Source organism: Alnus glutinosa, chromosome 5, assembly GCF_958979055.1.
Source record: "Alnus glutinosa chromosome 5, dhAlnGlut1.1, whole genome shotgun sequence".
Taxonomy (NCBI): domain Eukaryota; kingdom Viridiplantae; phylum Streptophyta; class Magnoliopsida; order Fagales; family Betulaceae; genus Alnus; species Alnus glutinosa.
The window spans coordinates 24,039,861-24,050,511 of record NC_084890.1 but is presented as its reverse complement, the minus strand read 5'-3'; positions in this window follow the sequence as shown (position 1 = coordinate 24,050,511).

Sequence of the window (10,651 nt, the reverse complement as noted above, 5' to 3'; positions counted from 1 at the left end):
CCATGGTTGATAAATAGGTTTGCCACATATGAGTTTGCAGGTTTAAAGCACATAGACAAAACTATATATATGCTAGAAAACACACACACACATGTATATAGGAAATGACATTACATAGCAAGTAGGTAAACCATATATATTGTACAACCTTAATATGCAAAACTGTATTAATTACAATATTTATTGGATTACCAAATAATAATGAGATTAATGAAGAAAGATAAACATATAAATTGTCCAGCTTAACATACCAACTGCATTGATTATAGAGGTTATAAGATTGCCAAATAATAATGATAATAGAGAATTGTCCCCAAGGGGTAGCTCAATCAGCTGAGACCACGCCTCAAGAAGCGGAGGTTACTTGTTCGAATCCCCCCTCCCCCCTCTTATGTGGACATGTCAAAAAAAATATAATGATAATAGATAAATGATTCTTCTACATCTTTCATACACTTCTACAATACCTCATCCTACATGGCATCATTTGTTTTCATTTTGTGGAAGATAGAATGAACAAATAAATAAATAAAAAGACTCCACGCAGGGCAGGCTCGATAAATTTTGAGATTTAAGGTAACAAGTTTAAGTGATGCCATTTTCTTATACTTAAATATTAATTAAATTAAATTTATCTTAATATTTATATTATATATTTTTTATAAGATATAGAATGACTTATCACTTGATTCAAAGACATGCAATAATAAGATTTAAAGAAAAATAAAGTGAAAAGTGGAAATAAGTTATATAAAAATTGATTTGTAATAGAATATAATGCGGAAAAAATTGTAAGACATTGAAGACTCACCAATGGTGTAATTCTATCTATTATACACAACACAAATAATGAGAATTTAGGCACTTTGAAGCCTTTTCATAGTTTTCTAAACATTCGATTCTAATAAACGTTGGAGAAAAAATTATGCAAATTGGACTAATTTTATGAATATAAAAATATAGCTTTTAAAAAGAGTAAATAAGTAAGACTTTTTCAAGAATTTATGGATTTTTTTTTTTGAATGTGAATAATGAGACTTTTAATTTGTCATTACTTTTACCACGATTGAGGGCCTTAATTAAAAACTCTTTATTAGATTTTTACCATATTAGAGTCTTAAAATTTATTTTGGAAATAACATGTATTGTTTATTAAGTGGGGGCCTTAATTAAAGAGTATTTTATTAACTATGAAAATAAATAAAGACTCATAATTTACCGTGTGTGTGTGATCAAGTGTATAACAAAACATTAAATACGGAATTTAAAGGAGACAAATATTTTATTGACGAAATGGAAACTCAATTAAGAAAAAAATCACTATTCAGAAGACAAAACTAGTAACAAAGCAGTAACACTCACATACATCTATGCAGTGATCGTACCTTACACTTTGACACGTAACCCAACGTGAACACTTCCCAACCAAGTCTCCTACTTGAAGGGGTCTTCAACGGAGCCCTAAGCTAGACTTCACACGAACAAAGTAACCATACACCGGTAACAGCTAGAGAGCTAGCAAATTTTCACAATATCTCCCTAAACACCATCTCTAAGCTATAGAGAATTCAATACCGAATTCTGTAAATAATACATGCCTAGAAGCCTCTATTTATAGGCTTTAGAAAACCTAACTCTACGCCGCGTCAAAACGGAAGCTGAGTGCGTCTGGACGGATAACTGCAACTGACTTCCATACCGCGCTTCACGCTTTCCTTATAAAGGCCTCATCCAGACTGTGTTGCCTTAGCGTCCAGACAATTGCAAGCTATCTTCCCAATCCGTGTCTGAAAAGGATTTTCGAAAAGTTCTCGAACTCTGGAGAGCGTCCAGACAATGTTGCCCTGTCGTCTGGATGTGTCTCTGGGCCGTCCGGTCTGAAACAAGGAATCCAACTTTTGTTGAGTTGTCAATTGCGCAAAATCTTCTTGGAACTTTGAAATTGCTTTCTTGATACTTATGAGACTGAACTTATCATAATAAGGCTCTTTCCATCTTAGAGAAATAAAGTCTAATAAACTGGAGATTCTGAATAATACGGTAAGCCTGTTCCAAATATCAACAATACAAAAAAGTGTTTTTGTCAACATAGTGTAACCAATAAACTAACAAACTCCCCCTTTGGTCATTCTAGGACAAAAAAACACTTGACCGGCTTAAAATACAATCTCGGTCCAAAAAAACTACTCTCCTTTTTTGTTTCAAAAGGACAAAGGGTAAACAGATTATTGAAAAACCACAATATCAAAAATACTAATATCCAACAACACAGGAATAAAAGTAAAAGTCTGCAAGTAGCCCAAATAATCAGAAGTTTTGTAAAACAACTGATAGAAAGAGGAACAAAAATCCTCCATGTACCAAATCCTGCTGATCCACTGAAAGCAAGTGATAGAGAGAGATCTGTACAATAAGCTAGATTTGTGCTACTTCGGCTTCTAACTCTTGAAGCAGGGTACCATAGACTGAAAATCTTCAGTCATTTAAGTTTGCAAAGCCTGAACGTGATTATCCGCAAATTAAAATCCTCTAGTCAACTAGTCGGCAAGATAAATGAGAAGATTCACCACTGAACCTCTAACTGGTGTAGATCCGAAGAAAGATGCTACGGAAGGCTCTGTATGAGTTGAGGGAAAAGCTCATCTAAATCTTAAGACCTTTGAAATTTGAACATATGACTTCAATAACAGTCTGTTTTCCAAAGAACCCTCTGTCTAACACTATGCTGGGAGTTGTTGGACGACATACTCCTGAAAAGATTTAAACATAAATATATCAAAAAATAAAACCACAAATAAATATCAGATCATGTTAGTTCTAAAAAAAAATGAAGTATTATGACGGCTGTCAATTGGATGCCCAAAAAGTACAAAAGCAAATATAGCAATCCAAATGGGACAAATATATAAATATCGACCCAACACATAGACAGAATAAGATTTTCATGCACAATATCTCAAAAAAATATTCCAATCAACAAATATTCCAATATTTTGAAGAACAAAAAAAAAAAAAAAACTTGAAAAAACAGAGGAAGACAAAGAGATTACCACAGAATAAGAAGAGATGTGCAGAGAATGCCAAAATCTCAGCAAAAATCTGCTAGAAAACCGCAAACAATATGACAAGAATAAAAACAAATGATGGTAGCATAAAATATCGATAATTAGAGAAAACTCATTATTACTAAAATGAGAAGTTATACTATAGTCTCAAGCTCCTTTGATTCCGCCAGGACCATCATAATAAATAAGACGTCACCAATATTCATCATAATATCCAAAATCATTAATATTGTTTGCACGTGGATTAGACGCATACACCTCTGTATCGATTGGATTGACAAAATGAAACTTTGCACTCTCATACACAGCTGCAATTTGCCAACTATGAGCGGCATATGGTGATGTTCTCAGGTGTAGATGAAGGCCAGTACCCATAGGGGGACTAGGCTGATCTAGTGGACTATATACTTCTCCTCCCCAGTCGGCTTGATTGCCAAACTCACTCAATTTGCCAACTAGTGCCAGGGGCCAAAAACCAATTACAGAATTAGAGTCCTCAAAGTATAATGTCCAAACAAATTTTGTTGAATTTGGCCCGCCACGTATTTCCTACCATGTGATAGTAAGTCAAAATGAAACAAAACTTAGCGTAAACAAGTATATATAAGAACATCTATTCATGGCTATTTTTTTCTTTCTTTTTTTTCCCATGGATTTGTTGAGTAATTTAATGAGCATCTAAAAGTACATATTCCTTTTCATATCTTATTGATTCACAATTTATTGTCAAATTGTTCTCCACCTACAACAGAAATCTCATTTATCGCCCAACCTAGAGGTATTTGAGAATTTATTTGCGCATATCCAGGACAATGTTGATTGAAACACTGTGTTCTTCCATCAATCTAGTAGAATGAGTTCATGAAATAAAAGAGTTTTCAAATCAATAGGAAATATTAAATATAAATCCTTTAATTTGTTTCAAATAATTAAAAAAAAAATATGAAATTGCTCAACACAATCTACAAAACTCCACCGTGATGTGAGCAAATAGACGAGTCTGGTTGTCTTTGAACAGTAAAGGATTTACCTAAAAATAAATTTGCTCAGTATGTTAGTCTGCTGGGATATAGGAAAATTCTTTAACAAAGGATATGATATCTTAAATTAGAGAATTACCGTTAAACCTGTTTTTATGGTGTCAAAACCATTTGAAAATGTCATCCGAAATTCACTATACTAAGATCTAGTGACTCCTTTTGCATTATATAAGCTAAAATATGATTCAATTCCAACAAACTTCCTATTGGGGTCATTTTTTGTTTGTAGTATTGCATATTGCATAAGAAAATCATATTGTTAAGTTACTTGCATCACTAATACTAAGGTAGATTCACTAACAAAGAAATAGTACCTTTTTCCGAGCACAAAAAAAAAATTATACTTACATGATGTCCAGGTTCTTCATCTATATTTGAAGAATATATTGTTGAAATCATTTTTGCTCTTGCCAAGTCATCTTTATTGATTCTTATTATAGGAATTGTTCCATAAGGACAACCTGCACCTTTTAGCCCAATATTTAATGATAAATTCCTTTTGACTCTCATTCCTTCTACAAACAACTTATGTTTCATCTGTAATGACATTCTTGAAAGGTTGGAGTGATATCAATTGTACCATATAACATTCAAAAAGAAAAGGTTTGCATTAACATTTCAACCTCAAATGTATTATTCTTCCAAAATGGATGATCAAAGCCAGGTTGTTTGTAGAAATCAATACAGTCGTATATATCTCCATCTCTTGTCTGTAGATGTCAAATCAAATCAAACTTATGTGTATGTTACTTGGATCTCATAATAATTTGGTTTGTAAAAATGTTTTGGAATTTTTATTGCTGAAATTTTCCTAAATGTAATTTGAAGTGCCTATTTTACCTTAGCTTTAGCCAATAAATTAAAAGAGGTTTCAAACATATTGTGAGTGTAATAAGATGAAATAAAATAGGACATATGAATTATGTATATGGCATTAAATTATATTATTACGATTAAGTATGGCTTTAGCCCATGCATAACTCTCAATCTCCTATGTAGAGGTTTTAGGATATGGAGTTTGATTTTTATTATGATTACCTTAGTCATAGCTATCATAAGCTCAATATCTTGTGCAAAGTATTAAAAAAATCTACATAGAATAGAAGAATTAAAAGAATAGCTTCCCTTATTTGGACCATCACCCGGTGGGCCATATAAGGGAGGACAAAGTAGGCAAGGCCCATTGCTAAAAGGATCCACCAGATATGCTGACATGTCTAAAATGGGTGGTCAAGAAGGTGATAAGAAAAGGGAAGTGATTGTTACACTTCAAGTGTACAACACTTTCACTCCCTCAAGACACATGAGGTGGGGTCCACACACTGTGGACCCCACCTCATGTGTCTTGAGGGAGTGAAAGTGGGCTTTCTCACCACCTCGTAGCACTGGAATACAAAACTCATTAGCCTTTGACAGGGATGATTCATTGGCTATTGGGGTGGAGAATGATTTGGCCGCGACTACTCTGCAGTCCCGCCAATCGCCATGAATATCATAAGCTGGAACTGTCGAGGGCTTGGGAACCCTAAGACAGTTCGTGAGCTTCGCCGGATGGTGAAGAAAAAGCACCCCCACTTGTTGTTTCTTATGGAGACAAAAGTGTTTACTGGTCGTTTGTAGAATCTGAGGTTCTCGTTGGGCTTTGAAGGGTTCTGACTTTTGACCCGGTGGGTAGAAGTGGAGGCCTTGCTCTATTTTGGAGGAATGTGCATCTAGTTGAGCTGCAAAGCTATTCACGTAGACATATTAATGCTACTGTCCAGAATTTGGCTTCTAGTACTCCATGGAAATTCACGAGTTTTTACGGTCACCCTGACCAAAACTAGCGTGAAGACTCGGGGAAATTATTGACTTTTTTGAAGAATAGGCAGCCACTTCCCTGGTTGTGCTTGGGAGATTTCAATGAAGTGGTTGACAATTCTGAGAAGGTGGGGGGTATTCGGAGATCAGAGCAGCAAATGGGAATTTTCAGGGAGGCTATCCAGGAGTGTAATTTGGGTGATTTAGGCTTCACAGGGTTGAAATATACCTGGAGCAACAAAAGGAACCGGGGACATTTTGTGAAGGAACGACTGGACAGAGGCCAGGCTAATCCGGAATGGTGTGCTTTGTTCCTGAATGCAGGGATTGTGGTTGAGGCTACTGTGTGCTCCGATTGTTGGGAAATTTTGTCCTATTTCCCCAGACCGTGAAAGGCGAAAAATAAGAAGAAAGCGGAATAACAAAGATAAGCAATCACACACGACACCAGATTTAAGTGGTTCCCTCAAATTGAGGTACGTCCACTGGCGGAGGCAATCCCGGAGAAAATTAACTATCAAAAGGTGAGTACAAGGAAATAACAGGGCGAGAAAACTACTCAAACCCAAAGCCCCAATACACCCAATTCTCACTTTAACCCAAAAGGAGAATAATAACAAAAAAAAAAAAAAAAACCTCTCTTTTATGGAACTCTCACCTTTTCCTTTCTCTCTCTATGCCCCTCCCACACAATCCTTGATTGCACACTTCTCCTTTTATAGTGGTTGAGGACCACACCTTTTCCTTTTCTTCCTTGGAAAGGAATCAACCAAGGAAGGAAAGAAATCCCCAACTTGGAAAAGTAATCAATAGGAGGTGTAATCTTTCCCTCTCCTACAAGTAATTGGTCAACACATAAATGACCAAATCCAAAAAAGTAACTTGTACAGGATTTTCAAACACTTGAGAAGGAAAGAGCAAATAGGTGGGTCCACCGACTTGATTTTCAAGTCACCCAACCTTAACAATCTCCACCTTGACTTGAAACCCATCAAGTCTAGCAATCACCTCTCAGTATGCCTCCGCCCATTGCCCTCAAAGGGCAATCATAATCCACAAGTGCCACTCAAGTCCAAGCGTCTCTTGAACTTGAGCATGTGACATGGTTTAGACAGACCACCATGCTTTTCTACCAGCCCACTTGGCCACCTAGCTTTCTCTGATGACTCTTTCTTCCTGTAGACCCATCTGCAACATTTAGCCATTTTTCTCTTGAGCAATCCTACCGACTCCCAAGCTTTACCTTTCTGTAGCAACTCCACCTCTTTCGGAATACCATTCTGAACAGACAATGGATCTCCGCTACCAGGCTCTTTCCTGTGCCGTGAATCTCCTGAAGATTCTTCGTCATCACCTTCATCTGTGAGTGAGCGTTGTTTATCAAGTTCCACCTCCACGACTTGTTTTCCTTTCTGGCTGTCAGTCAGTGCTTCACCTTCTTGAGCTTTGTCTGCACTTGACCTGTCCTTGTACACAACATGTTCATTAAAAGTAATTTTCCTACTTCTAATAATTTTCCGGTTTTGGTCATCCAAAAACCCATGGCCAAATGTCTCATTAACTCTATCTCTATTTGCAGTCATATAGAGAGTATCTGTCTTGTATCCACGAGCCAAAATCCTAGCTCCAGTGCTAACTTTCCACCTACCACCGTGAAAGCTAATAGCATGCCCTTCTTCATCCAACTGTCCCACCGAAATCAAATTCTTCTTCAGTTCCGGAACATGTCTGACCTTCTGCAGTTTCCATACCGAGTCACTGTGGACTCTAATGCGAACATCACCCATGCCCACAATATCCAATGCCGATCCGTCAGCCAAGTACACCTTCCCGAAATCTCCGGCAACATAATTTTCGAGAACTTCACGAATTGCGGTTGTATGGAAAGAAGCTCCTGAGTCCAAGACCCAAGAATCAAGAGGACTGTCGACAGAGAGAATTAGGACATCATCATATATTTCTTCTGTCACCACGTTTGCAGAGTCATTCACAGTCTTCTTCCTTGGTTCCTTGCAGTTCTTCTTAAAGTGGCCAGTCTTGCCACAATTCCAACATTCTAGTTGGTTACCATATCCGGATTCGCTTCTACCTTTTCTGGATCTTGATTTGCCTCGACCAGAGTTTCTACCGTTTCCTCTACCCCTCGTCTCGAGGTTTAAGACAGCATCAGAACATGAGGCTTCGCAAGAATCCCTTCTGGGCATCTCCTCACTCAGAATCAAATCCCGAATATCCTCATACTTGAGTTTACTCTTCCCTGCAGAACTGCTCACAGCCATTCTCATGGCCTCCCAACTGTTTGGCAAAGATGCCAGGACAATCAATGCGCGGATCTCATCATCAAAATCAATCTCTACGGAAGACAATTGATTTGTGATAGTATTGAATTCATTCAGATGCTGCGCCACCGATGCCCCTTCCGCCATCTTCAAGTTAAACAGTTTCTTCATCAGGTGCACCTTGTTGTTAGCCGACGGCTTCTCATACATGCTTGACAAGGCCGTCATTAGACCTGCTGTGGTCTTCTCCTTTACAACGTTGTGCGCTACTGATTTTGACAATGATAACCTGATAACTACTAGGGCCTTGCGATCAAGCAAAGCCCACTTGTCATCATCCATGTCGTCAGGCTGTTTTCCTAAAAGCGGTTGATGAAGATCCTTCCCATAGAGTATATCTTCAATCTGCATCTTCCAATACCCAAAATCTATGCCGTTGAACCTTTCAATTCCAATCTTTGCTTCTTCTACTGCCATCGCTCCCACCCGAACCAAAATTGGCTCTGATACCATTTGTTGGGAAATTTTGTCCTATTTCCCCAGACCGTGAGAGGCGAAAAATAAGAAGAAAGCGGAATAACAAAGATAAGCAATCACACACGACACCAGATTTAAGTGGTTCCCTCAAATTGAGGTACGTCCACTGGAGGAGGCAATCCCGGAGAAAATTAACTATCAAAAGGTGAGTACAAGGAAATAACAGGGCGAGAAAACTACTCAAACCCAAAGCCCCAATACACCCAATTCTCACTTTAACCCAAAAGGAGAATAATAACAAAAAAAAAAAAAAAAAAAATCTCTCTTTTATGGAACTCTCACCTTTTCCTTTCTCTCTCTATGCCCCTCCCACACAATCCTTGATTGCACACTTCTCCTTTTATAGTGGTTGAGGACCACACCTTTTCCTTTTCTTCCTTGGAAAGGAATCAACCAAGGAAGGAAAGAAATCCCCAACTTGGAAAAGTAATCAATAGGAGGTGTAATCTTTCCCTCTCCTACAAGTAATTGGTCAACACATAAATGACCAAATCCAAAAAAGTAACTTGTACAGGATTTTCAAACACTTGAGAAGGAAAGAGCAAATAGGTGGGTCCACCGACTTGATTTTCTAGTCACCCAACCTTAACACCGATCACCACCCCCTGTGGCTCCAATTGGATCAGTTGGTGCGCCCAGTTCAAAAGCTTTTCCGGTTTGAGGCAAGCTTGAATATGCTGGAGGAATGTGGGGAAACTATAAAAGAAGATTGGGATAAAGTAGTGGATTGTTCGAATATGGTGGAAGTCGCTCGAATGAAGCTATAGAGCTGTAAAGAGGCTTTGAAGAAATGGAACCGAAACAAGCAGGCTTCGGAGCAGCGGACTCTGCAATTGTTATATGAGAGATTGGAATGGCTTCAAAAAAATGAATGTCAAAAATCACTGGAGGCTATTACGCAGGTCCAGGGGAAGATCAAAAAAATCCTGGATATGGAGGATATCAAATGGCGACAATGGGCTAAGCGTAATTGGTATAAGGAAGGAGATAGGAATACTCAGTATTTCCATGCTTGGGCTAACCAAAGGAGAAGGAAAAATTTCATTGGTTCGATTTCAGATCAGGAGGGTAAGCAGTGGACTGACCAGGTAGATGTGGGGCGCGCCTTTACTGAATTCTACCAAAGCCTTTTCACCTCATCCGAGGATAATGCAGACGACGAATGTTTGGCTTCTGTGCATGCCCGGGTGCCGCTTGGTATGAATGAGATGCTGACAGAGATGTTTTCTCCAGAGGAAGTGGATCAAGCGCTATCTCAAATGCACCCCTTGAAGTCGCTAGGCCCGGATGGATTTGGGGTGTGCTTCTATCAGAAACACTAGGCTGTGGTGGGGGATGATGTGTGTTTTAATGAGTACTCGCAAGCGCACGAATCGTTTGCAATATAGTGTGTGCAAGTGCGAGGTCGAATCCACAGGGAAATGGTCAAATGTTGGTGTCTTGTTTAATCAACCTCATTTTAACCTAGTTCCAAAAGTTTGAGGATTGATTCAAGAGTAAAAGACTAAATAAAAGAGATGAAACTAAATATGCAAATTAAAAGGAACTAAGGCTAAGGAATCTACCAAACCAAATCCAACAACTCACACTCTTGGTTTCCACTTGAACACCCAAAGAACATTAAGCTTTGGATGTCATTCAAGTGTCTTAACCACAAACTCTAGAACCATTAAATGAATCCAACTCAAAGATAAATCACAAAGAGTACCCATTTGAAATCAAATCATCCAATGTATCCATTCAATGAACAAATCACAATGGATATCATCATTCAAATCGATAAAACAATGTATCCATCGGTTGAAACACATTAAATGTCATATATCTACTAACATCCACATTCATTGCAAAAGATAAAGCATTAAAATGAATGGAACTTGAACAACAAATATGATACATCATCAAATGTGCAAGTAGTATAACAAGAGTG